The 26951-nt window shown below is 41.3% G+C and overlaps 1 protein-coding gene across 5 annotated transcripts in view; it reads left to right on the forward strand.

Moving 5' to 3' along the window:
- Positions 1-26951, forward strand: part of ZMIZ1 (zinc finger MIZ-type containing 1) — a 321213-nt gene that overhangs the window by 42491 nt on the left and 251771 nt on the right. For all 5 annotated transcript variants that reach the window (XM_042818839.1, XM_042818844.1, XM_042818843.1 and 2 more), the window contains exon 2: positions 3554-3676. The gene's annotated coding sequence lies outside the window, so the exon portion shown is untranslated. The remainder of the gene's footprint in view (positions 1-3553; positions 3677-26951) is intronic.

Raw genomic sequence — 26951 nt, forward strand, 5'->3', positions numbered from 1 at the left:
CAAGACTCAAAGGAAACTCAAAACAGCAGGTGCAGAAGATGGCCTGTGGAAGCACATGCCCACAGCCTGTCTGTGCCTGGCCTCCCAGTCAGAGCCTTGTCCCCCAGTGCCATCAAGGGGCATCAGTGGCAAAGGGGCTGGAGGCCAGCGTGTGACATACAGCACTGTTCTAAGAGATGTTTTAACCAAGGTTGAGCAAGAATTTCATGATGGTGGTAAGGAGTATTTTTCTTTTATTCTTAACTTGCTTGTTTTCTACAAGGAGTAATGGAGATTACTTCTTCCTCAGTAGATATTCACAGAATAGTTATTTTATTAGATGAAGCCTTGAAGAAGAATTTGAGAAAATGAACAGAAGAAAATAACTTTTTTTACTGCGTTAGGAACTTGACCTATTTCTATTAGTGCACACTGAGTGAGCATGTATTTTACCTGAAGGGAAGTAGCCACTTGGAAAATAAAGACTGAACCTGGAGCAGACTGTTTTTTGTCCCTATGAAGTGCACAAGCTGGTGATGATGCACTATTTATTTTTTTTTTTTTAACCCTGCTTTGCCTTATGTTATAGCAGAATGTGTGTTTTGGGGCATGAGAGGGTTGCTGTTAAACACAGTGAAGCCTCTGATCTAATTCTTTTCTCTAGTTCTTGTGACAGAGGTAATAAACGTAAGAGATCTAGGAAATCCAGCAAACCCAAATGTGTTCCAAGCTGACTGACTGGTGGGGCCTCCCTTTAGCAGGGCAGTGCCCCAACTGCTGTTGACCCCAGCTGGGGAAAGAGCTCTTCACCAGCCCTATGGTCTAGGCTGGAAATGAGGGGAGCTGCTTTCCCAAAACTCATTACTTTTTGAACTTGGACAGTCAAAAAATCAATTAAATTGAATATTACATCCTGATAAATCTCATGAATGTTTTTTTTTTTTTTTTTTAACCATGAGAAGTGAACTAGCTTCAGTGAATATCTGGAAAGAATGTTTCTATCATGCACCAAAAGGAATGAATTTGGCAACGATCCTTTGGAAGGAAGATTTAATTTTTAGTCAGGCTAGCATTTTAGAACAGCTGGTCCAGTTTTAACCTTGGGTTCAAGTATCGCTCAGAAGATGATGTGGTGTAAGTATGGTGAAAAGCCATATCTGGCTAGTGGAATTGAGGGTTGTTTTTATTAAGCTAGATTTAAGGAAGCATCTTGGCTGAATCTGCTGCAGGAGTTGACTCACACGCCATATGAGGGTGTTTGTCTTAACATATGCCTCTTCACTTATCTACTGTTGATGTCAACGATTTGTTGGGTTCCATGCCGTGTTTCCCAGTTTTATGTTTGTTTCCTTCTCATACTAGCTGTATACCCAAAACATTTTGACACTTTCTTATACAGATTATCTCTGGTCCTGCCAGAAACTTCGTCAAGTCTCATGGTACAATAAGCCATTTTGCTGGGTTTCTCCAATTAGATTTTGACTTTTAGGTAATGCGTTACTTCATTTCATTTTACTTCATATTTTTATTGCCTGAGGATCTGAGAACAGAACAATTTCACTTCTTTTTGAGAGAAGCGGTGTCTGAGTCAAAACTACATTGCTAAGTGGTACTTGTGACAGATTTCTGTCTTTCTGAGGGTGCTGTTAATAAACTTCAGAGTTTTGCACTTAGCCTTCTTTTTTTTGCCACCTTGATTTTATGTTTGACTAAAAATATGCTTCCTCCAAGGCTCATACATTGACTTAAGTTTTTTCTCTTGGCAGTATGAGGATGAAAGTGTAAAATTTTAAGCACTTGAAATGTAACCAATCTATCAACTCCTAGCAGACTTCACCTGACTACTGTTGGGGGTCTCTCTGCACTTCCTAAAGCATCCTTTTGATTTTATAATTAAATGGGAGTGATGCAAACGAGATAGAAAACTAGAGGGTGTTTGGGGGGGGGGGGGGGGTGGGGGTAGGTTTAGTGAGCTGGTCTGTGTGGGGGCTGCTCCATCAGTGTTGCATGGGAGGATGTTGGGAGCAGCTCACTGAGGACCACCTCTTGTCATGCCTTCCCACAGAGGGCTGAAGTGCACTGCCCCCTCTTGAGGAAACGTAATGGCCTGAGTGCTGCTGCTGTGAGCTTCTGTTTGCATGGTATGCAAAGGGTGCTGGAGCCTGTCAGAAGTTGGGGTGTCTCGGAGGAATGTAGGGCAGAAAGGACATAGAATTAGCCAGCGTGGGAAGGTTTGCCTTTAGGGAGTGGGCTGGGGAGGCAGGGCTCTGAGCAGGTAAATGTTATATGCCAGGTTCCCTTCTGCATTGTTGGATGTTGCAAGACCTATTTATGGTGAATATAATAAAGCAGAAGAGGCTTTGAGTTGCTAATCTCGTTCTTTCTCTCCTTAGTGCGTGTTTTTCCTGTGGTTTTTTTTTCTGTGATCTTCACTTAGTTTTTCATTGTTTATTTACACTGCCACTGTTACTTCATGAATTCTTTAAATCATCGCCTATCTAGAGGGGAATCTGGACAGAATTATTCTTGCAGCTTTAAGTCTTGCTGACAGGAGGAGAGAAGAGCAGAGCTGTTGTCCCCCAGAGAAATGCAGGAACTGTGACCACTTGAAATTGGACAGACGTAGTCTGCTTGGAGGGAGATGTTTTTTCTGGAAGTGCCGCGTTTTCTGTTGTTCTGCATCTGTTGGGCCCCTTGTGCAAAATTGCTCTGGGGAGAACAAGATTTGGGCTGAAGCAAGTGGGAGAATTGTCTTTTGGGGGATGAAGAAGAGATGTGTGGGAACTCTTTTCAGGACTTGCATTTGGATTTTCTATGGGACAGAAAGGGGTAGTTTCTATGTGAGCATGAGCTAGCAAAATGTCATGGAGAACAGACTGGATGGATGTGTTTCTTTTTGTTCATCTGCTGTGGAAAACTGTGAGTGGATTGCCATTTCCTCAAATACATTAATGGCTTGCATGCATCCTTCCACTTGATTTGCCTGCCTTTCATCAGAGGCAGGTACTGAAGGTAGGGAGGGGCCCATTAATTCTATGCATCTGTAAATTTCCTTAAATTCGTGGTCAGAATGGGGTAAAGAGTGTCTGAGATACGGTCTGAGGTGAGCGCGGTTTATGGCAGTGAAGCAGGAGAAAACTAGGTTTCTAGATGTTATCTTCCTTCACAAGAAGGCTCTTTAGTTTCTGTTCCCATCATTTTGGCATTGCTTTTAATTGTAAGATTCAATATAACTGGACTCAATGTTGTTTTAGGTAGAATAGTTACTTAAGAAATAGAAGTTACGAGTGGTTTCACTTCTCTTGTGATTCTGTGATTCTTATCCCATTCTGGTGTAGGTGAATCCACTTCCATTTTTCTTAGAAGTAGCTGACTTCATATCCATGCCTTCATGTGGTGATGATAGGGGCAGACAGGGCAGCTCAAGCTGATGCTTTGGGACAGGAGAAGGAGAGGCAACAGTAGTTTGTCCAAGAAGTTGTAATTTGTAGCCTCTTAAAAACAAACAGGAAAAAAAAAACCTAATTTTTTTCTTTTTTTTTTTTGTTTTTTTTTTTTGTTATTTCCCATTTAGGAAATACCATTGTGCTGAGGAGGAAAACAACACCCTGCTCCTTCCCCTTGGCTCCTCCTCCCCTTCTCCTTGCTGAATTAGAAGCTCCGGGAATGTTCTAATTGGCGGCGGCCTCTTCAAAAGGTAAGAGGTAATGATGTGTTCTCTGAGGTGCTTTACTTGCTGTCTCTTCTTGTGGAAGCAAGGGTGATGTTAGAAGCTTGTCTGTGTAGAGCTGAGACAAGTTTCTCGTTTAACACAGGTTGCCCTTCTGCTGTCTTTAACAGTCTGATGCAAACAGAAGCTTTGTGTGCTTATTGCTCCATTTCTGGGTGCAGGATATAGTCCCTCTGCAAAAACTGAAAGAGGAGATGCATTTTAAATGCTTGCAGGGAAATAATAAATAATGTAACTGTTGTATTGCTGACTAGTTGAATCTTTTTCTCACTGATAGCTTAGATGAGAAGACAGTGAGATAGGTCAAGATAAGCCAACTTGAAGAACAATGTCTCATAAGGTTTTCCTTCTACTATTACATTTTTAACCCCATCTTGTTTGAGGTTTTCAGTGGTTTCATGGCTGTTTGCACCACTGGTGGATAAGATATGAACCAGCTGGAACACCAGCTCCATATCAGAATGGTGTGTTTTGTGAAGAGTCAAAGGCAGTCTGCAGTTCCTCACCTGTCCAGGCTTTAAGATTTGGGCAGAAGTGTAAAATGTAGTAGGTGAGAGTTCAAATGCAGCGTCTTCTTTGTAGTACTTCCTAAGCAATTAAACGTTGTAGTTACATCTGATGTTGCGATCCACGTGTGATCCTTATTGTTCCTTCCACAGAATTTGTCAGGATATACAAAAGAGAAAAGTTGCGCGATTCGTAGGACAGAATGAGGTGCTTGAGCAAACTGAAGTATGCTGCTGGACAAACTGCGTATGTGCTCTGATAGCAGACGTTGGTGTTTAGGTTGTTAGTTGCTCGGGAACTGAAAGTAGTGGTGCTTCAGGAGGTTGCTTTCTGTTGTAACTTTGTGTTAGAGGCAAATTTTTCTTGTAGTGGAGGCAGTGTCTCCTGTCTTCTCTGGTGCAGTTCAGCTTAGCATAGCACTGAGAGGGGGCTTCTGCTAACTTGTCTAGTTTGGGAGTATGGGAGGCCAATGCATGATGTATGTTTTTCTTGCAGATTTGCTCTGTGGTACTAACCTTTGTGAGGGGCTTGGGGAGACATTGCAATGCAATAATGTCTTAAATTGCACCAGTGAGATTTGTCAGAGTTCATTTGTCAGATGCCTCAGACTGACTAAGTGCACTAACTTATAAAGGATAAGCTGCAGACAGGTAATGTGCCTCGGGATGCTCTTTCTTATTCTCCATCTCATTCTTGATGGTGCTAAGCCAAACTAAGTCTTTATTGAATGGCTGCCACCAGCTGCCTGACTACCTTCTGCAATAAAGCTAATGACCTAATGGGCAAATGTTTCTTGGAGACCTTCAGCTGAAATGGAGACAAGGAGAAACGTACAGACCAGCTAAAGGGTTCTCAAGGAGCTTGCAATTTCCCCAGGGCCCCGTCTATGTAATTACCTGTCTATCGCTTTGTCTCCTATCTTTTAATGCAGGAGGAGTGTCAGACTCTGGTCTGCTAATCTTTGTTACTATGGAAAGGCTGTTTACACTCTTCTTTCACTTTAGAAATGGCAATTCCTGGTCCTCAGCTGGTTCCCTGAATTTAACTTAAAAACGGCTGATAGCTTTTCTCCTTGGTGCCAGACTAAATAATGCAGCCAACTGTGCTGTCACAGGCAGTCATTGCCTCTGCTGCTGTGGTGTGATGTGAGGAGGAGCCCACAGAAGCTGCCTGGTGGCTTTTGAACCCATTTTCTCTCAGGCAAGTGAAGGCTTCTGTAAAACTCTTTTGAAATGCACAATCTTGGGGCACAGTGAGATGTGGGAGCCTTGGTTGAGCTGCAGGTGTGAAGGAGAGCTGTTGTTAAGATTCATAGCTCCAGCTGAGTTTTTGTACAGTTACTGAATGCCTTCAAAATCCCTGGGCTTGGGGCTGTGGGAAGCAAAGACTCTGCAAGCTGCTTTGTGGGACCACGGGACATCAGCTGCTGCTACTGCCTTCCACCCATCACACATCTCACATAGTGCTTTGCAGCAGAGGCGCTCTGTTCCATTTCTGGGCTTCTCTGCTGCCATTTCTCTTTGGCTGGAGATAGCTGCTTTTCCATCTCACACTGCACTGGAAATTTAGAGGGGAGTCCTCACTTGCTGCTCTCAGCACGCAGTTCCTGAGTCGCACTGTCAGACTGCCCCTGCTCTACTTTCTATGACAGCAAGGTGATGGAGGCCACCCCTGTGTAGCACAGTGTCTGTCCCCTATGGGGCTGCTGCAGGAGCTTGCGCCCAGGAAATGCACGCTGTTTAGCCCCTTTGCAGTACCTTTGTCAAATGTGCTTTAACTGTCTGCAAATGTGTGGTGTTTTAAGTCTGTATTATCAAATACCATATGCTGTCTGCATTCCTTGGGGTGAAAGGCTTGGGGAGGAAAGGCTGCTGTGACAGCAACACTGGAGAACCCAAGCAAAAGGAAACTGTTGCCTGTGTGTCGCACCAGAGCAGAGGCAGGAAAGGTGGGGACAGGGAGGCTCCTGCCCTGATCCAAGTGTGGAATGGGAACAGAAGAGAGGGCAGGGACAGGGCAGCAGTGGATCAAGTTGGCTGGTGGCCCACAGATTGCTGTGTCATTTGCTGCACTTAATGCTGAGCTTCCCTCCCTGTCTTTAACTAAATGTGTACAGAGATTGTTTTCGGGTTTTTGTTCCTTGAAAGAGCAACCATATCACGCTTCAGATGGTTTCAGAAATTGTGCGCTGATTTTGAAAGAACTTTTGTCCTCATTATTCCTCCCCTTCCCTGTCTTTTTTTGCCCTCTGATTTGTATCAACCTGAGCCATCTCCAAGGGAAAGATGACACTGCTGCCAGCTAGCATTTCAGGTGGCCAGGCTGGCTGTTAGCAATGTGCCTCTAACAACTCACCTGCCTGTGGGAAACTTACCCTCTTTGTTTGTATTTCTCTTTTCATATATAAATCAAGGTCGTAACTCCTTAGCCTTCATCGAGCATTTCAACAAGGTATTTGTTTCAGATCTTCCCCCCCTCTTTTTTTTTTTTTTTTCCCAAGTCCTTTGAGAAGTTTTGAGTTAGGATCTCTCAGTCAGATGCAAGGCAGGTCAGTGGGAAGCTGCATGTTGTAGAGAAATTCTGTTTAGGAAAGCCTATGCTGATTTTGAACAGAGTAAACTTCTACTGGGAAGTGCTTTGTAACATGTGGTCTGAAATGTCTGGGTCTAGTGCTGATGGCCTTGAAAGCCAGATGAACCACATCAGTGACTCCTAGTCTGTTGGTAACTGTGTGTGATGCAAACCAGACTTCCCCTTGGTGCCTTCTCACGTGCAGGGCTGTCTGGTTGGACCAGGTTTGTGTTGAGGTTATCAGCTGTAGAATATAAGCATGCTCGTTTCTTGAAAGAGCCATAGTTTTCAGTACTTTCAGTAGCGTTTTAGGTATAGTTTCCCTTGATGGAGAAGGAAGTGAGACCTGTGTCTTAAGATGACTCAGGCACTTTGATTTCCCCCTACCCCTCCCTCAAGCCAGGAACCTCCTATGATTTTAGACCTAATGATCTTTCCATCCTCTCCACGAGTACTTTTGCAGAAGAAAGGATGCTCTCTTTTATGGAACAGAAAGGGGGGGAAAAGGGAAGATTTTCTTCAGCTCCTCAGGAGATCAACTTTTGGATATCCACAAAATAAATTGAATAGAGACAAAAATGAGGCATATGAAGAAAAACACTTTTGCCAGCAAAATGAGCAGCTCTCTAATTTCAATCTTCAGGCTTTTGGCTAAAGAAGGGTAACATAAGCTTTTTTGCTGCTAGAAATTGAGAATTTGGCGGTAGCATGCAACTGTAAAATCTGTAGGCGTACAGTGTAGCAGAAGCTGTCTTTATTCCTATACTGCACATGTTGTTTGGCTTGGGAGAAAGTGCTTTGCTCTCTAAGAAAGTTGAGGATCTGGATGGGACTGACTGCCATTTGTGCATCATGTTTAAAGCTGTGTTTTATTCAGGAAAGATGAATTAATGTATGGACTGATGGTGCTGTTTTTCCCCCTCAACTTTTACCTGGCTCTTTTTTCCAAAGCCTGTGGTCAGAACAGTGAGAAGGAGAAGTTATTAATCGACACACTTCAGCGGGGAAATTGAGCGTTGGATGAGTTTTGGGCTGTGGTACCTATCTTCTCTTAATTCTTCTTAAGAGCATTTGTGGTATGCTTGAAGTGTATTGGGGAGTGACAATTCAAACAACCCAATAAGATATTGTTGGTAGAGGGAGAATGAAGAATCACAGGAAAAGGATGGAAGTATGCAAGTGGTTCACCAATGTCACATTAATAGAATCCTCAAATCAAGTGCTCATTCACTTTAACCAGAGGTTAATTAATCAGAGTGAGTAGATACAATGGTAAGCTGCTTTTAATGAAGTGAAGCAGCTTCATTAGCAGTAAGCAAAAAGCAGAATATTTGGTCTTTGGCACTTGTGGTTTGGATGGGGACAGCGGCTTGCCACCAGCTGTTGGAGTGCAGTAGACTTTTCTTGCTGCACTCTGTAGGCTGTGCTGTGTGTCTGTAATTCTGTGGCCAATTCAGAATGCAGGAGATGAAATCAGATTAGAAGCAGGTATAAAATCAGGAATGTTTCTTATGGATCTTACTGTGTGCTAGTTCAGTATTTACCTACTGTCATACTTTCCTGTCATACAGCAGGCTTTACACAAGCACAACAAGGAAGTAAAACCTGTGTGTGGCTTTAGGAGAGTGGCCCTTCTAGAATGGAAGCAAGATGATCCTGCCTGGGAACTGCTAGCTTAGCCCCATAGCTGTCAGCAGCTGTCTGCCAACCTGCAGCTTACAGACAGAAATGCTCCAGGGAGGTGCTACCTGTGTCTTTCATTCAGGTGGAGGGCTGAGGCCTACCTGTCACTGGCTGTTAACCTGAAGCAAACTTGCTTATGCTTGCTCAAACGATCTTCTGTCCTCAGTGGTGCCTCTATGCCGCTGCTGTGTTCCACAGCGTCTCTCTTGGAAAGCTGTAGGAGCTGTCAATGTGCTGTGATGTGTGTGGCAGTGCAGGGCTGTAGCTGCAAATACCCGTGGAGCTGCAGACCAAGTGGATGACAAAAGGAATGCACATTTGTGAGGAGGCAAATCTCTGGAATGCTGAAGTCAGAGGTGGGCCGAGTTAAGTCAGCTCAAATATCTACACTTCAGCTTGAAATTAACTTATGAGTGCATATGAAGATCCTTTTTAAAATACAACCTTAAGTAGTAGTTTGTTCAGAATCACCTCACAGGCAAACCCCTTACAAATTTGTCACATGGTAAGGTTACTGCATTTGTTTGTACTGAAGGAGTTCTGTTGGTAGGCTTAATGTGACTTGATATGATGCTGGCAAGTAAATCACGCACTACCTTGCTCTCCCCCTCCCCAAGCCTGTCTATTACAGAGCCCACTTCCCACTGCCATTCAAGTGCCAATGCCTTCACCTCAAAAGGAACTGACAGTTCCCTGGTTCAGCAGTGTAAGAGGTCTTGTGTGCTTAAGTGAAATGAGAATGCTGCTGTAGGGGGGGAACCTCTCAAAAAAAACTTCTGAGAGTAATATGGGGAAGAGCTGCTGAGATCCTTGAAAGTGCATTGGCAATCTTTACCTTTACCTTGAAATTAACTGGAAATGAACTGGTGAAGGAAAAGCTGCTGTTCAGGTGAAGTTGTGATCACTGGCTCCAGGAGCTGGCTTTTGCTTCTTGTCCTCTTTAGGAACACAGTGTGCTATTCTATTTGTGCAACTGCAGTGCAGCTCTGTTGTCTACGCTACGCATTGAATCCCTGTTAGGCTTTCTGTTTGGGTTTTTCTTTCTAACAACTTGTTTGTTATAAGTCTCAAAGTTTCAGGAGTACAACTTCAAGGGTATGTGAAACAGAGTGAAAAATTGTGGTCCTTGCCTTTATACTGAAAAGATGAGGTTAATCTAGCACCTTCTGAAAACCTTGTAAATATTTGACTGGCTATTTGGCTCAACTGCTCAACTAGTTAATGCTTAACGTGAGCATTCCCTGAAGTACATGGTGTAGGTCTTGGGCTGAGGCTCACAGTGTATGCAGCAGTTGCATGTGAAGATATCTGTCCTCCAGCACCACCACCCCCATACGTGCATGCAGGAGGAGACAGCTGGATGAGAGCTGTGCTGGCTCCAGGTAAAGCCAGCTGGGTGTGGTTCACTGGTGGTGACATTGGTCTGAGTTGTCCCAGCTGACTTTCTCTGCCCTGATGCTTTTGCTGGTCCAGCACCAGTGTGGTAATTAGTCCAATTTATCCTGGACTTCTAAATGATTGTGAGCATCTGAGGCTCTAATATTCTGTTACCTGTGAATATGGAAGATGACTTTTGTGCATATGTAGAAATGGGACTAGATTGTGATTGGTCACTGAGGATTAGCCTAGGGATCAGTGACAAGTCTGGAATGAAGCATGTTAGAAATCTAAGAAATTGTAGCTTCTGGTACCTGTCATAGCTTGCTCTTCAAATATCCCCTTCTTGCATTGTATTCCTGCAGTTTTCTGAATGAAAGACTTTCTAACACTGGAAAGTTAGTGTACAGATCAGGTAGAAGACTGTTTGCAGCTTTATGAACAAGATGAATGGAGGTTTTCTTCTTAGTTTCAAGAGAACTAATCAGTGCAAAACAGCTTTTGCTTTTCTGATGTAAAGATTGCTCACTCATAACATCATACTGTTTCAGCCCTTTCAAGTGATAGGAGCCTTAAATGTCACTGCAAATGGGAGAACATACTTTCAGAGAACTTCAGTACCCAAAAAGACCTGAAGCGTTTAAGATAAGAACCATCATAGCTAGTTATAAAAAAAAAAAAAAAGTGTATGTGAAATGTCTGTACCACATGGTAATTGTACCCAATACAGCTGTCAGATGAGGATCCCAGCTATCTGTTTGTCTGATTTGGAGATGAGCACAGGATAGTCCAGTAGCTGCCAAAAGTCACTACCCCAACTACTGCTCCATTAGATGTAAATTAACAAGGCTATGATGACTGGAAAATTAACTGGTTACATGGCATTAAATTCCAACCCTTTCCATAACTGCATTTATTTACTTATTAAAAAAAAAAAAATCTGTTAATTTCTGGTAATAGCTTAATAGTCTAAGACTATTTACCCTAAGACTATTTACCCAATCCAGAAAGCTATGTAGGCTTTAGAAATACAGCTATAGCCAATTTCCAGAGGAACTGCCTGCCTGCATTGGCATTGGTGAATTGAGGAAAGAAAAACAAAAAAAACAAAAACAAAAAGCAAAACACACCAGCTGAGGAACAAAGCATGCTGCTGTCTCCAGAGTGCATACAGAGGATGATAAATGTATCTGAAGGTGTAACTGAGAGTAGTGCTATCTGGTTGTGTGACATTGTGCTGTCTCTTGGTGACTGTTAAGTTTTTTTGCTTTTAGAATTCCTGGGAGTCTGGACTTGACATGAGAAGATCATGTGCATCACTGGCTAGGACTCCAAATTTGAAGTGTTTGTGGTTGCACACTGGTCTCCAAAATCTTGATTTCAGAAGATTGAAAATAGTTGCGAATAATGTCAGCAGATTGCAGTTCTTTTATTTGCTAATTTTCAGCATCTGAAACAGGGTATTTCCTTTCAGACACCGTTAGTCCTCATGTACTTAGCCACAGTTAATGAGGTGCACTACTTTATACCTATGTCAATAAATTGGTAGGAAGTATCTTTTAATTATCAGTAAAACTATTTTGGTTTAGTGTGATGTTTCCCTAATAACAGACTTCCAAGAGGTTAACCTTTGCCTGTGGTTAGTATTCCAGATAAATTCATGACTAAGCAAGAGTACTGCACTAGTAGTGATGATGTTGAGATGGATTTGGTGGTTCATGCTGATTTTTGAAACCATTCCTCATATACCATGTAGAGTGATATTTTACATACTGATTCATTACTTCATAAGCCTATTGATGGAGTTAAGAGTTGTCTGTCTTGTCAGTGGAACAAGCTTTTGTTCTAGATGATTCTTGATTATTTAAGATGAATTTTGAGAATAAAATATTTTCTTAACTTGACAAAAATGTCTCAGGAGAAAATGGGCAACCAAGGAGGTGCTTGTGCTGGGAAATGTGGATCCTATTTAACACCTACGAAGGAGGTTTGCCTTCTCTCTGGACTCCCTAAGGAACGCCTTGGGTACATTTAACTCCTGTGATCCAAACAAGCCCCAGAGGAAGACATTGGAGACACTAAGAGAAAAATGGCATGTCGTAGAAACGATGTGAGCTGCAATTGGAGCACCTCAATTTAATTCCTATGCCCTGTGATATGCTAGTGGGCCAACATGTCTGTGGGCGCCAACTGGCTTACATAGGTATGTGTCCTATTATAATGTGACAGCACTGGGAAAGAATATCAGTTCTTGCAATCTGTTATCAGATGGGGGAATTAGATGCAGGCAGTGGCTCTGCTGAAGGACTGCTACTTTCTGTAAGCTCAGCCTTGATTCAAGCAAAGTCTAGTACTTGCTTCCTGAAAGTGTTTGACAAATGCGATTGTGAAATGCAAGTCTGGGCCACTACAAATGTCAGCCCTGTATTTCTAGCTGAACACATGGATGCACAGAAAAACAAAGTTATTTCCCTGTAGTCCCCCGTCAAGCAAATGACATAACTGGGAACAGAACTGAGATATCCTGGTGTCCATTCCCCTGTTGCAATTACTAAATAGTGCTTTCTTCACTGCAAACATGAATTGAGCCAAATGGCATGTACAATTAGCTTTTTTTCCAGAAAAGCTGACAGGGGAGATGGAAGGATGAGGGGAAAAGAGTGATAATGGGGGGAGGGGAAGTCATTCAGGGACAACTGTACCTGCTGGGGGCACAATTTAATAAAAAGCAAGGAGTGGAGGAAGCAGCCCATGTTCCAGATGCATTGTTATCTGCAGAGTCCCCTATCTGGAGCCACTGTAAAAGATTTAATGCAAATCTGAGACCTCTGCCATTGTGTGAGAAAGATTAGGGCTCATTTGCATTCTTTTTCCTATAATAATAACCTAGCAAGGAGTGCTTGTTACCATTAGCTTCTTTCTGTTTGCCTGTGATAACGCCATCAACCACCTCTTCTCCATGGATCGTGGACACTGAGGAAAGGCGATGGGCCAAAAAAAAAAAAAAAAAAATCTGTTGAAGAGGGTCATAGAAAAATGTGAATGCTGAAAAATTAAAATACAGATAATTGTAGTAAAAAACCATCAAATACAGCTGGAGAAGCACTGAGCTGAAGAGTAAAACCAGTATCAATCTGTGATATCTATGAGGTGGATGGTTTCAAATAGTTGTTCGGTACAGCCAGCACATGATTTTAACTGAGCTTTATCTGTGGTGCTTCAGTAGTTCTGTCCTGGTTTTGGTATGGGCTCAAATTCTTTTCCAATTAGCACAGTTGCAGACCAGTGTTATCAAGACAAACATTAATTGTCTCTGAGTGTGATGTATCAGAAATTGGGATTGAATTCAGCAAACATTGCTACTGAGGGTCCTGAAACTCTAGTGAGGCAGATTCCAGGACTTAAAAATAAAAGCAGTATTTGTTTGTTTTTCCTGCTGTGTTTGTTTACATGAGATGGAAGGAGTTAAATGAAAGAAGAAATGTGACTAAACTTGGAAGGCTGAGGGTGCTAAAGTGAGTGATTCCCTCTGCATGCACAGCAAGAATACCAGATGCTGGCACCAAGCAGTTTATTTGCTGGCCCTTCACTCTTCCTGTTTTTTGTTGTTGTTGTTGTTGTTGTTGTTGTTTTTAGGGCCTCATGTATGTGAGTATGGCTGGCATACATCTGTGTTTTCCAGCATCTACCCCATGCTGTTGGATTTACATTTCACAAAGGTTCCTTTTTGTTTCTTTCCCCTCTTATTCATGATAGGAAGACTTTGTTTTTAAATGAGAAAGCAAAGGATATTGTTATTTCTCTGTGAAATCCTAACCAGTTGAAATACTGAGATAGGAAGGCCCATTACCTTATAGGCAGTTGTGCTGCTTGTCTTCTGGCAATGGGCTCTGCAGAGCTGCATTGGATAATAGAAGGATTATATTCAAGAGTGAGCAGGGCTGACATTTTGTATGTAACAGGACCTTTCCCAAGTAGCAATAGGCTGCAAATGGAGGCACAGATCTGCGAGTAGCCAGCCTGCTCTTTTGTGAAATCTCTTCTGCCTGCTTGTTTCTTGTTTATTGGAGGATTTTCTTTAGCAGTGATAGCAAGAGGAAGTGGTGCTTAAAAAAATGTCAAGATATTTGAACAGGGCAAAGCTATATCTTCTATGATATCACTAAATACTTGGTGTTAACCAGAAGTCATATCACTACAAACGAGTAGAGGAAATAACAGGGAATTGCAAATGTTGACATATTTCCTATGTCTGGCTTTTTTCTTTCTTTTTTTTTTTTTTTTTTTGCTCACTATGATAATGATAAAGATCATAAGCATGACAGGTACACAAACATAATGGGAAATGAAGTTTACGAAAAGCTTAAGCACACTTAAAGAAAATAGGTGCATGCAATTCTAAATACAAGCTGGAGAATACTAATACACTTTATTTCGAAGAAGCAGTTTAAATGTTTTGTTCATTGTCATGCCTTCTTTTAGGAGGAAGAAATACAATTTGGTGTGTGGTCAGTTCATATAATTCATGTGAAGTTGTGCCATTATTGCATAGGAATAAAACTGCAGTTGACATACCTTTCCAATGGTTTGTGAAGGAGAGGGAAGTTTTGAAGTGCTATCACAGGACAAAAAAGAACAACTTGTGTATGTCCTAGTGTGAGGTAAAACATAGCAACACATCTCATGTGAATGGCTCAAGAGAGAATAGTAATTAGAAAACAACATCTGACTGCTTGAAAGATCCCACAGCGCAGTCTGTAAAATTGTATGATTATACATGTAGAACTTGAAACTATTAACAATTGTTTTAAAGATGTTATAGCTTCTTATGAGACTTTTATTTTTTCTATTAAATATCTTCATATGGTCCTCTCATTCTTAAGCAGCTTTAATAATTTAGTACTGCCACCACACATTTTCAATCCTTTATTTTGATTCTTTAGTGATGCATTCCAAGTCATTTATATTCAAAGCAGTAATCTTTTTTCCTTTTAACCCCCTGTATGTGTGGCTACATGAGTGGTACAGACTCCTCTTCATTTGGGAGGATGGAATTAGATTTCAAACCTCTTGCCTTCCTTACAGTTCAACTTAAACTTTGGAGCCTTTTGTTAAAGATCTCTATGAAGTCGCATGAACAAATATGGTTTTGTTAGAGAAAATGTCACTCTATTCAGCTAGCTCTCTCAGCAAGGGAGGTGTTGAAAGCTTTTGCCCTGCTTGAGCTTGGCGTGCCCATGTTGGCACTGCTTGCCCTGGCATAGAGGTGCCTGAGCAGGTCTAGGTTGTTTCTCAGTGCCTCTGCATTTGAATGTAGCTTTAAGGTTACTTCAACTTTGTCCTTTACTGCTTAACTGAAGTTCAAATATCCACTTGGATGATGATATTTATGCATAGATCCCAACTTGCTAACATACTCTGAGATGAGCACACTTCCAAAAGAATAATCAAACAAATAAGCAGGGAGGCTTATGTGTGCTGTACTCTGTATTAACAAAGCAACAAACAACCTGCAGACTTGCAGTATGTTAAGCTCTCCATCACAGAACTGCATCAAAGGAATGGTTATTTGTTCTTTGGTATCTTTGGGTGGCTCTGGCAGCCCATCAGGCAGCCCTTCCTGTTGTAATGCAGACCAGATGTGAACCATTTTGTAAAACATGCCAGAGAAGTTCCTTTCCTAAACCTCTGGTAGCAAGGCCATGCAGATTTTAGCTCTTTCATGTCTCACCATGTTCCATCCTTCTGCCTATGTTAAGCTTAGTGCCAAGAAGGCACCAGCTGAGAAACTTCTAACAAGGTCTCACAAGCTCCATGTAAGGCAGAATGATTATTTTCCCAAATATTGAAACAAAACATGGAGAACATAGATATCCCGAAAAGTAGACTTAGACACATGATCATCAACTTATGTGGATATGTGAACTTACATAAGCGTAACTTATAACCCACACAGCTAGACAGGACTTATTTTCTGCTGCCTTTTTATTGAAATAGCAATTTATATAACATTATGTGAGTTAAAGGATTTTATGAAGCAGCATTCTGGGTTTATTTTAACTCTCCTGTTTCTGCAGCCTCTGTCTTTCCATCTTCAGACTAAGTTTTCATTGCGGTTAGCAGAGCAGCAACTCGGAGTGTGGAAAAATGTTCTGTGAGAAGGAAAACTTGGAAGCATTGCAGAAAGCTATTTTAACCTTTATTGTTAAACTGTTCACAAAATATTTCCTTTAGGCTGAATGTATCCTAACACTGACGGCAGTAATCTGCAAAGCAAATGAAGAAGGCAAGATTGGGTGTTTGCACCCTGCTACTCACTGCTGCCCAAAGCAGCACTAACAGCTGTGCCCACATGTGGAGCACAGCCCAGGGCAGCTGGCTTTACTGAATTAAAATGCAGAAGCCCATTTTCTGGGGGGAGCACAGTGCAGATAAACCCCAAACCTGCAAACATCAATCTTTTCATGTCATTTTGTGAATTTGGGTTTGTTTCTCCATGTGTGTACAGCTCTGTTGGTCAAAGCCGTTGTACAGCTGCAGTGCACGTAGGTGTAGGTGCTTGGAGTTCCCTGCACATGGGAGCCAGACACCATTGGATGCCTGTGTGCATTCTGGGGTGTTACGGCAAGCTCTGTCCTCTTGGCACAAACTGCAAGAGCAGTTTGCTTTCTCTTTGCTTTCTCCTGCTCAGACTGAAGGGTTTGTGTCCCATGCTTGTGACTGGAACATGGCTTTGGTCAAAGACAGCAATCGGAAGCTGTGATTTTGTGTGTGTTTTAGCTCAGTGCAATAAAGCCCACTGCCTCCCCTCGTCAAGCAGAGCAGGCACCATTATAAGCCAGGCAGTTTGCAAGGAATGAGGAAGCGAGTGCAAGCCTACGAGCACAGCTTGTGTACATATTTGTTGAAAGCTAATTGGCAATGCAGTTGCCTTTCAGAGTTGTTCTTTCACCTATCAGTAGAGCACAACTCTGGTACTTAATGTACTGTAGATTACGTAAACACTACGCTGAAATATTTGTACAGGCAATTAACTCTTGTTTTTACACTCCTTGGAGTTGCAAATGAAATCCTGCTGCAGAGATCGGAATACTTGAGTTCTGAGCTATATTTCATAATTACCTTAAATAGTGCTTTCATCCAACTGGCCAGCATTAAGATGAGAAAAGCTGGGGGTTGGTTGTCCTGAGAGGAGCTGGCGGTCTCTGAAGTTCAGTATCCAAGAAACACTGACATAGTTTGTAACACGTTGTTGAGGAAAACTGATAGTCCTAAGAATGTTATCTGGAGCAAACGTGCCTGCTTCCTGTTGGGATGTTATAGTTGAAGACTGTAAATGCTTGTGGAAGTAATGTTGGTCTGTATTTTGTGTGGCATGACATGGTTACTGATGAAGTGGTACGAGACATGCACGCAGCATGAGATTCTGTTACCAGGATGATGTGCTGGTCCCCAGCTGGCCTGGTGATGGCCCCTTCGAAGATGCTTATGTAGACACATTTATTTTTCCTCCCTCTTGCTCAAGTTTTGTCTTACAGACATTTTGTCCCTGATGAAATGGAGTCAGAATTCTACAGTTTGTGCTGAACAATAAATCTAGGAAAATGCAACCAATTGGCAACAAGTCTTAAAGCCAAACCTCCATCCTCTAGAGTTTATTCACAAGCATTCGACCTAATATGACCACAGACTTGAATGAAACGTTAATAGAGTTTATTGCAGTTCCTTGCATGGACTTGCTGCCATGACAATAAAGCAGCATTTGTAACATGGATGGCTGTAGCACACAGGTGCTTAACAGAAGTGTGGTTAATGTGCTCCCTGAAGGTGTGGTGAGGAACTACTTCAATTAGTTCAGTAGTACTTTATGTATAATCAAACAGGCTAAAGGAGGTAGAAAATAAAACTAATCAAAACTCTTCTCGTGGTTTATATATAGAGACCTGACAACTAGATTAGGTTGCAGTTGATTAAAAAATAGTTCTTCAGAAAGAGGGAGAGTGATACTTTGTAAGGCAGTACAAAAGTGTTAGTGCATGTCTGCATGCATTTGGGATGCTTACTGATGTTATTTTTTCTTGTGAGTGGAGAACAGCTGCACATGGGGACTGCTGTTTTCATTATGGAGACAGCAGCCCACTTGCAAGTTTGGGTTTTGTTCTCTAAATGGTCCAAACAGTTTTTCCTGTACTCAGATAACTTTGTTTTCTACTGTGGTTTTTTTTTTTTTTTTTTTTTTTTTTTTTTTTTTTTTTCCCCACGTAGGAACTGTGATGTTTCTTTGATTAGAAACACAGGAAATTTATGAAAGTTAGCTATGACCAGTCTTTCCTCAGTCCTTTGCAGATTTTACTCTTCCCCAGTTGTGTAGCAAAAACATCCTGGACCTAGAGAATCACAGTTCTGCCTCTTTCTACATACTTTCAATCACTTAAATATTATTAAGAGTTCTTTCAGCTTTATCCAACTTCTACATGCATGGAGTCACTTTTTTTTTTTTTTTTTTTTTTTTTTTTTTTTGAGAAAAGAAGTGTAGAGAGCAGGTTGTGAAAAACCTAATTTCAGTTACAGCACCCATTGGCATTTATGACATTTGTTGAGTGTTTCTGGAGAACAAACAGTGGATGTGAACACATCAAGGTGGTGGGTGGTGTGTTCCAGCAGTGGTGACAGTAGGTCACCTCTGCTGGTGCATATTTTTCTGAGTGTGGGATACAGGCCTTGTTCATTGCTGGCAAAAATGCAGAGATAATGGTGGGGACTATATTGAATGATAGCGTTTTGAAGCTGGGAATTTGCTCTATCAAATACTGTTATTGTGCTCTTTGTATCTGTTATACTTTCCATGGAAGTAAATAGGAAACATTACTTTCAGAGTGACCTACTTAAATCACTTATCTTACTTGAGAGAAAATGCTGGTTTCATGTTTCTTTGCTGTAGAAATTTAAAGTACTCTGTGTAAAAATGTCTGGGAAGAGGGGCTTATGTTTAATGAGTAGGACAAGATTTGTGGCTAGACAGAAATAAAAACTATCGGGTCTGCTGGTGTGGTTGGAGAAATAAACTTTCATGGACGTAAATATTTCTTCAGCTTGACGTTTTGATGAAGCAACTAGGCGTCACTCCTTTCAGGCTGGCAGTCCAACCTGCCTCAGTTAAATTTCTTATTCCAAGGTCAGTAGTCTTCAGTTCTTGTGTTGCAATGTGTAAAAAGGCCAGCGAGGGCGTAATCTGATCTTCATGACCAACAAGGAAGAAGGTTGTAACTCTTTAAGAAGCTGAAGCCTGTTGTAGAAGCCTATTTTTGAATAAATGAGCATGATTGGATTGTAGTTGGAAATAAAACACTTCTACACAGGTTTTAATTTGTTGTATAACTTAATCATGGCTGCTTCAAAAGTTTTTTGAAAATGTCAGTTGTCCTTGTAGTTCAGTATCTTCATTTCTGCAGTATGCTAGCCATTTTTCCCATAGTTGGCACTGCCTGCCCCCAGTGCCAGGCTTTCTTTCTGGTCTATGTTAGCAGGACTGGGAAGTGACCAGCACTTGAACTCATAAGGCAAATGATATAAATTGAGGTGATTGAGCTGGAACTTTGGTCTTGTGACAGTGACTTTCAGGCAAGCGCATCTTTCTGTTGCTTTTCATAATGCCTGTATCATAGAATCACAGAATGGCCTGGGACCATCCAATACAGCCCGCATGCTGTGGGCAGGGTCACCAATCATAAGACCAGGCTGCCCAGAGTCACATCCAGTCCTGCCATGAGTTAGGAGCTAGTGCTATTTGGTGCAATAGTTTATACACCAAGGTAGCAAATTTTATCTTGCACGACTTCCTCTATCACTAATTGTTGTTCACTGTCGCCTTAAAGCCCAATTTCCGTTAAGCCCTAGAAGCAGTATGAATGCTTTTGGAGCAGAAGTTGCATGCTTCTTGGATTGTTTTTCTTACTAACAGTTTTGTAAGACATGCTTGTTATAAGTAAATGGTTAAATAATGTTTTACTTTGTTTTTTCTCTTTTCCCATGGAGACAAAATATCTAAAGAATATTAATCTGTGTGTCTGACTCAGGTATGGTGGATTTCAAAACTAGGTAAACTGTAGGACTCAGTCCCCCCCTCCCCTTTTCTCCACCCCCACATCCAGAGACAGAAGTAACCTAGTATCTAAAGAATGCAAGTTATGCAGATGTTCAAAAGGCCAAATAAAACAAATAGATGGGCCGCAGCTGCTAGAACTGCATAAAGCAGAGAACATTTGCTGCTGTGATGAGCATGCTGTATTTCAGCATGCCTAGCTTTTTCCTGTTTGAGGAAAAACAGCATGGTGAATTAGTTTAATTAGTTTTTATCTTATTGTGACTGTAAATTGTGATTGCTTTCACGATTGTTGAGAATTCAAAAAAAAAAAAAAAAAAAAAAAAAAAAACCACCAAAAACCCAAGCAAACAAACAAACAAGATTAGCTTTTAGTGAGAAAACAGAAGAATTAGAAGTGCCAGTGTCCGTTTGTAGGAAGGAAAGGTGTATTCTACAGATGTACAGATTTTGTGCTTTGTGCCTTCAGTGAGAGGTGACAAACTTTCATGAAAGTATCCACAAAAGAAGCATCCCCCCATTTGGACAACTTAACATGTTGAAGATGCTTTCAAATATCCTAAAATTAAAATGGGAGACCAGATGTCCTGCAATAAATTAAAACTCAGCTTTCCATGGGAAGGTTTGTGGTAAGGAGACCTCAAAGTTCACTGCCCAGTATATTCTTCTCAACTGGATGGCATCTAGAGATAAAGGTTATAAATGATGGGACCAGAACACTTGTCAGATTTGAGCAAGTCATTAATGTGCAGGTAAGTGAAATTGTTCAGAGGTTGATCTGCATTTTTAGGACTTCACTAAGCAACACAAAGGAGTGCCATACAGAGATGCCCAGGCAAATACTACCCTCCTCTGGTACATTCACTTAGCACAGTCCTTTGCAAAAATCTTCCTGTTGTCTGGGAATAACATGGGCATATCACAGCAATGTAGCAGTGTACTTGTGGCCTACAGAAGGAGAACTCACTTCTACTTTGACAGTGTTTTATATTGCTGCTTGAGCTTTCACTGCACAGAGTAAACCCACTTGCCTGTTGGGGTCCCACATACATCTCATGAACTTGAGAAACTCATCCTATTCATGCATGTGTTTTTTCTCAGCATGGTATATAGAACAACAAGCTAGGTGCGTTGTCTGCATCCTGAGCCTTTGGAATTTGGTCATCTTGGAATTACCAGATAGTGTCATGACTTAAGTGTCTAAGATAATATTCTGGACCCCTCACTACCAGAAAGACATTGAGGCCCTGGAACATGTCCAGAGAAGGGAAATGAAGCTGGCGAGGAGTCTGGAGCACAAGCCTTGTGAGGAGTGGCTGAGGGAGCTGGAATTGTTCAGTTTGGAGAAGAAGAGGTTCAGGGGAGACCTTATCGTGCTTTACAACTACCTGAAGGGTGGTTGCCCTGAGGTGGGAGTAGGTCTCCTCTCCCATGTATCTAGCAATAGGACTAGGGGGAGTGGCCTCATATTGCACCATGGGAGAGTCAGGTTGGATGTTAGGAAATACTTTTTCTCCAAGAGTGGTCAGGTGCTGGAATGGGCTGCCCAGGGAGGTGTAGGAGTCACTGTCCCTGGAGGTGCTCAAGAAACATTTAATGTTGTACTGAGGGACATGGTTCAGTGGGAAATATTGGTGGTATGTGGGTGGTTGGACTGGATGATCTTCAAGGTCTTTTCTAACCTTCATGATTCTATGAAAAGGGACTTGGACTTGTATATTACTTGGATATGGGGCAAATGGATCATTCAAGAAATCTGTCAGTTCCTTGTGCATTTGGAAATACGATTCTTAGACCAAGCTAAATCTTCTCACAATCTGGTAGAGATAGGACAAGGGGGAATGGTTCTCAACTAAAGGAGGGAAGATTTAGGTTAGATGTTAGGAAGAAATTCTTTGCTCAGTTAGTGATGAGGCACTGGCAGATGCTGCCCAGAGAACTTGTGGATGTCCTATCCCTGGAGGTGTTCAAAGACAGGGTGGATGGGATCCTAGGCAGTCTGATATGGTGAATGGCAACCCTGCCCATAGCAAGGGTTTGGAACTAGGTGATCTTTAAGGTCCCTTCCAAACCAAGATATTCTATTTTATATGTATATATGTGTGTGTGTATATATATTATGTGTATTTAAATGAAGTGACAGAACTGAATTATCCAGTTTTGAGTTGGATGTGCTGTATCGAAAAAAAAACCTCCAAACAGACTCAAAAGCTTTTAATCTCTGAATTTGATATTTTATTTGATTAGAATAATTAAATTTGGAACAGAATAAGTGGAAAGCAGCTAGATAAAACAGATGGAAAAAAGTATATGAAAAACTTGCTGTTTTTTGCTGTATTTCTGCAGGTGAGTCTTAACCCATGAGCAGATGTTATCCAACTCAGTGAATTTCTGAGTTGCATAAAACTGTGCAGTTCTCTGTAGTCCCTTAGATACTCTTTCCATTTCCTCTGAGGCTCAGCTGTGTTTGCACTCTGTTCCTCATTACAGTCTTCTTGAGCAGTAGGTACCAAGCTGCTTGCTATGACTCCTACCTGCTGCAAACACAGTATTTAAGCCTTTTCCTCCTTAAGTATATTCAACAGCTCCGCATGAAAAGGAGCAGTTATCTTACATGGGGGTCCACTAATCCCATCTTTAAAAGAAACAGGGTGGAGAATACAGATGTTAAATGGTATCTTGTACATCTCTAACTACTTTTGTTTCTGAATTTCTTGACCTAAGAGGCAATATGAAGTTTTGTGTATTCATGACTAAGTTGTATGCATGTGTTCCTCTACCAATGAATGGTCTTCACAGAAGATGTATTCCTCTATTTTTATGAAAAAACTTAATGTAGCATGATTATTCTGAGAGGCCGCTGATGTCTGCTTGCAGATAGAGACAACCTATCACATAAGTATAACTAATGTTTAAAAAGAAATCAGCAACGAAACATAAAAGAACACTTCTGCCCACTTAAAATGATGTTGAGTCATACCATTAAGGCTTTTAACTTGCTTATTTGCATTGCAGACTTGTTATGAAGTCTATCATTTTTTCTTGGGGAAATGTCTTGTGGGGAAATTGAACTCTTCTTTACTTGATGACATTTGCACAAAGTGTTCCCGATGTCTGAGGAGTGGTGGGCGTGATCTTTGAGCTAAACAACTATGGTAATAGAAAAACATGAAAGTAAAGGCATTAGTGTCTTGTGACCAAATCAAATCTTCTAGTTATATTATGTGCTTTTCTCTAAGAATGGCAACAAATGGACCCTGAATGGAGTATAACTGGACAGATTAGGAGCGAAGCAAACTGTTGTGCTTTGTGTGCTCACCTTATTACTGACATGTGCTCTGAATCTCCATACTTAGTGGGAATAGAAGCAGGACTTGTCTGATGAGATCCCTGAACGTAGAAAACACTGAACTGTTCTATTAAACTTTATTACGTAGCTGATAACTCTTAACTGTAATACAATATGCTATTATGTAGTAGCATTTCTATTGCTTCACATTAAGATTTGGGGACATTTAATAGTATAGTGAATGGGAAAGGGATAAAATGGATGTCAGATTCTTGTGTGATGTTTTGGGGATTTTCGTCGTATACTCGTGCATGTGTCTGGGTTTGTATTTGTTTATTTCTTTGATATGAATAGGTACATGCCATTCAGATGGATGCTGTTTCTTTTAATTGCATGTGGCACTGCACGATGTGTACTTGTTGGAACACGAGTGTCTGATTGGTGACAGCTGTTTGATGCCTTTATAAATAAGAATAGTAAAAGCCATGCAGTTCTAGTACCTATGTGTTTTTTTCATTACAGGGCTGGGATCAGAGTTATTTGTTGTACGAAGGACGTATAGCAGCTCTAGAGCTTTAGTTGACAAGGTGGATGAGAAGACCCTCTGGCAGGTCATTCATTACACTGCATTACATTAGTGCTTGATCTTTACTTGAGGATGGCTTCCCACTCTGGTAGCCTCTCTGCTTGTGCAAAGCAACAGGCAATTCATGCCCTAAAACTTCATAGCCTGAGTTGACAGCTATAGAAAGAGAAACTGGCCCTCCCAAGAGATGAGTTTTGTCCCAAGTCACACAGAGAACAGAAGTACCAAGGACAGAAAGGAGCTCCCTTGCCTCTTGCTGCAGAACTCTGTCTGTTGTCTGGCATCTGCTGAACTCACCAGGGCGCACACTCAAGGATGGATTTATTCTGAGTAAGAAATACTCACCTAATCGTTGCAAGTTAAAAATGAAAGCCAGATTTTATTTCCCCCCCCCTTTTTTTTTTTTTTTTTTTTGCTTCATTATAGTTCTCTTTTCCATATTCATGTTAGATTCTTTCCATATTTAGTGTTTGAGATTTTATGGAAATATTACTACTCAAGTGCTACACTTGTGAGAAGGTGAAATGAGGACAAAACACAGGGGACAGATCAGAATCTTTAATCTTTCCTGCTGCATGTAATTTATAAAATGCATTAATCTGGTTTCATTCACTTACTGAACCATTTTGCACTCTGTCTCTGCTGCCTTGCCTTCGTTTTAGCTGGTCTGAAGCCAATTAAAAAAAAAAAATCATTTAGCTAACATAGCAAGGAGGTTTAACACTTGTGCTTTTTTTTTGTCTGAAATCCTGAGGGTCTACCCCACCAACTTGTGGGAGAGTGTAAGTGGTGGTGTTGTGCTTAAACAAATCAATTTCACTGCAGAGTTTTCCCTGTCATAATGATCAGTTTGCAGCACAAATCTCATTGATTTTTCACAGTTCTGTGGAAAAACAAAAACAAACAAACAAACCAAAAAACAAACAAACAAACAAAAAAAAAAAAAAAAAAAAAAAAAAAAAAACAACCCAAAAAAACACAACACAGTTGGTGAATAGCACTGAGTGATACTTGAGAGAGGCCCTTTTTGTGGCTGGTGGAGAAACCCTGGCTGTTGCTCGCCCTTTTTGGCTGGCTTCTTCTCCGGAAGCCTTTTGTATTTAGCTGGGTCTCTAGGTGCAAGGGGTCAGGAAATTCAGCGGTACCCATGAGGGACTGTGAGCTTTCAAGCAAATGGTGGAAGAGCAGCAGCTGCAGTTACGGAGAGCATAGCCTTGCTGGGGTCAGCAATGCCCTGTCGGTGGCTATGTGTGCTTGCACCAAGTGTGACCCCACTGCTTACTTTCTGTAAACTTGCAGGCGGAATAATTGGGGCATGAAGCTGCCTTTTTTCTTTCTTTCCCTCACTGCAGGTTTTTAAAGCTCTTTCTAGGGTCAGAAGGTGAGGAAATGAGCTGTATGTTTCTAGAAAAGACAAAAAACACATGGTATTGGAGAAGTGCACATTTCACAGTAGGGCTATGTTAATTGCCCTTCACATTCAAGACGTCTGATTTATTTTTGTGTTCTGCTTTCTGGCAGAGTATTGCCCCTGTACTGACCCCTTTTCGCCTACTCTTATGCAAGGTGTATTTAAATAGCTGGATTGTAAATCTGAGTCTGGAAAGCTTCCCACCTCTCCCGCCGTTGCCCTCGGTGCCACTATTCTTGCTGAGCCAACGTGCAGAACTGTGCAGTCATAGCAGGGCTGCCGCCTGCACTCTGGCAGCAGCTGGGCTGCTCTTGGCCTTTGCTTTGTCTGCTATCGATTGGCTGCGTATGTCAAACTGCTACTTCAGAAGCTTGGGTTTTTTTATGCACTCTGTTGTATAAGCCTGGCTGTATTTTCTGACCTGTGGTGGAAATTCTAAGGGCAGGAAACTTCTCATTGGCAGTAAGATATGCTGTTTTGTGTGTTGCATGGGGAAAAGGTATGATCATGTAAGTATGGGGGCTTGAACAGAGGGTTGCTGAAATGGTAGCTGTTCTCAGCTCCATACTTTTGGGCGTACCACAGAATTTTAAGAAATAATTAGCTTGCATATTAGAATGCCATGTCTTATTACTTCAATTACTTGCTTTTGAAATATTTGCTTTTCTTCCAAGATTAAATGCAAAGCCATAAGTCTAATCTAGCCAGTCTAGTAATTCTTACTAGACAGAAAATGTTCTGATTTTGTTCAACATCATAAGCTTTGGATGCAAGCACAGCATAGGAAACTTAACAGAAAATGTGAATTTTTGTCTGGTTTTTGTGATAAAATTTTGATAGTTTTCCTTTTTTCTTCAGCCCACATTGTCCATGTGGGACTGCTGGAAGCAGGATTCTCTGTACCCAGAGAAATCAAAATCCCATGGAAGTTAACAGGAGGATCTGCTGGGAGAACTTTGTTTGATGCCACTTTTCCAGTTTGAATACCCAGAAAAGAAGTTTGTATTTGGATCTTTAATATATATATGGGGAGGAACTTCTGGACTCTTTATTTGTAATTTGGAGGGGAAAAAGAAGAAAAAATAACAGCTGAGATGTCAGCTGTTTCAGGAAAAGAAATAGAATTTGATGGAGAACTGTGGGAAGGGAAAACACAAGAAGCAAAAGCTGCAGCTATTATGAGCATGTTGTTCTGCAGAAAAAGAGTAAGAGGTTAAAATAACTGCAAAAGAACCTATTAATGGTGGGAAAAATATTGTTTTCATCATTCTCAATCACTTTATATGATTCAAAATAGAGTACTGTTGTGCAAAGTGGCATATAAGCACCTTACCTGATATTCTAATGCAGATCTGCGCTTTGAGGAGCAGCGTAGGACAGGCCAGGTAAAGGCTGCAGCCTGTGTCATTGCAGTTCTTGTCTTTTTTTTGATGGTGAACCAGCTCTGAGATGGTCTTGAGTTAAAGTGGCTTGGCTAGTTTCTGTGAGTAAGCTTGGCTGCATCACTGATGGTCAGTGTATACTGGTGCTAGCAGAAGAGCATGGTCAGCAAAGCAGCGAGCTTTTAAGGCAGCAGCAAGGAATTCATTTGTCTCATTTGCAAAAACCTCTCTCTTTCTACTTTATTTTGTCTGTGTTTTTAAGATTAGGAGCTTTACAGTTGTGTGCTTTCCATGTTGGTTCCATGTTGGTTCCATGTTGGTTCCATGTTGGTTC

Source organism: Centrocercus urophasianus, unplaced genomic scaffold (assembly GCF_019232065.1).
Source record: "Centrocercus urophasianus isolate 14NV4802_14NV808 unplaced genomic scaffold, USGS_Curo_1.0 seq_17, whole genome shotgun sequence".
NCBI classification, from domain to species: Eukaryota; Metazoa; Chordata; class Aves; order Galliformes; family Phasianidae; genus Centrocercus; species Centrocercus urophasianus.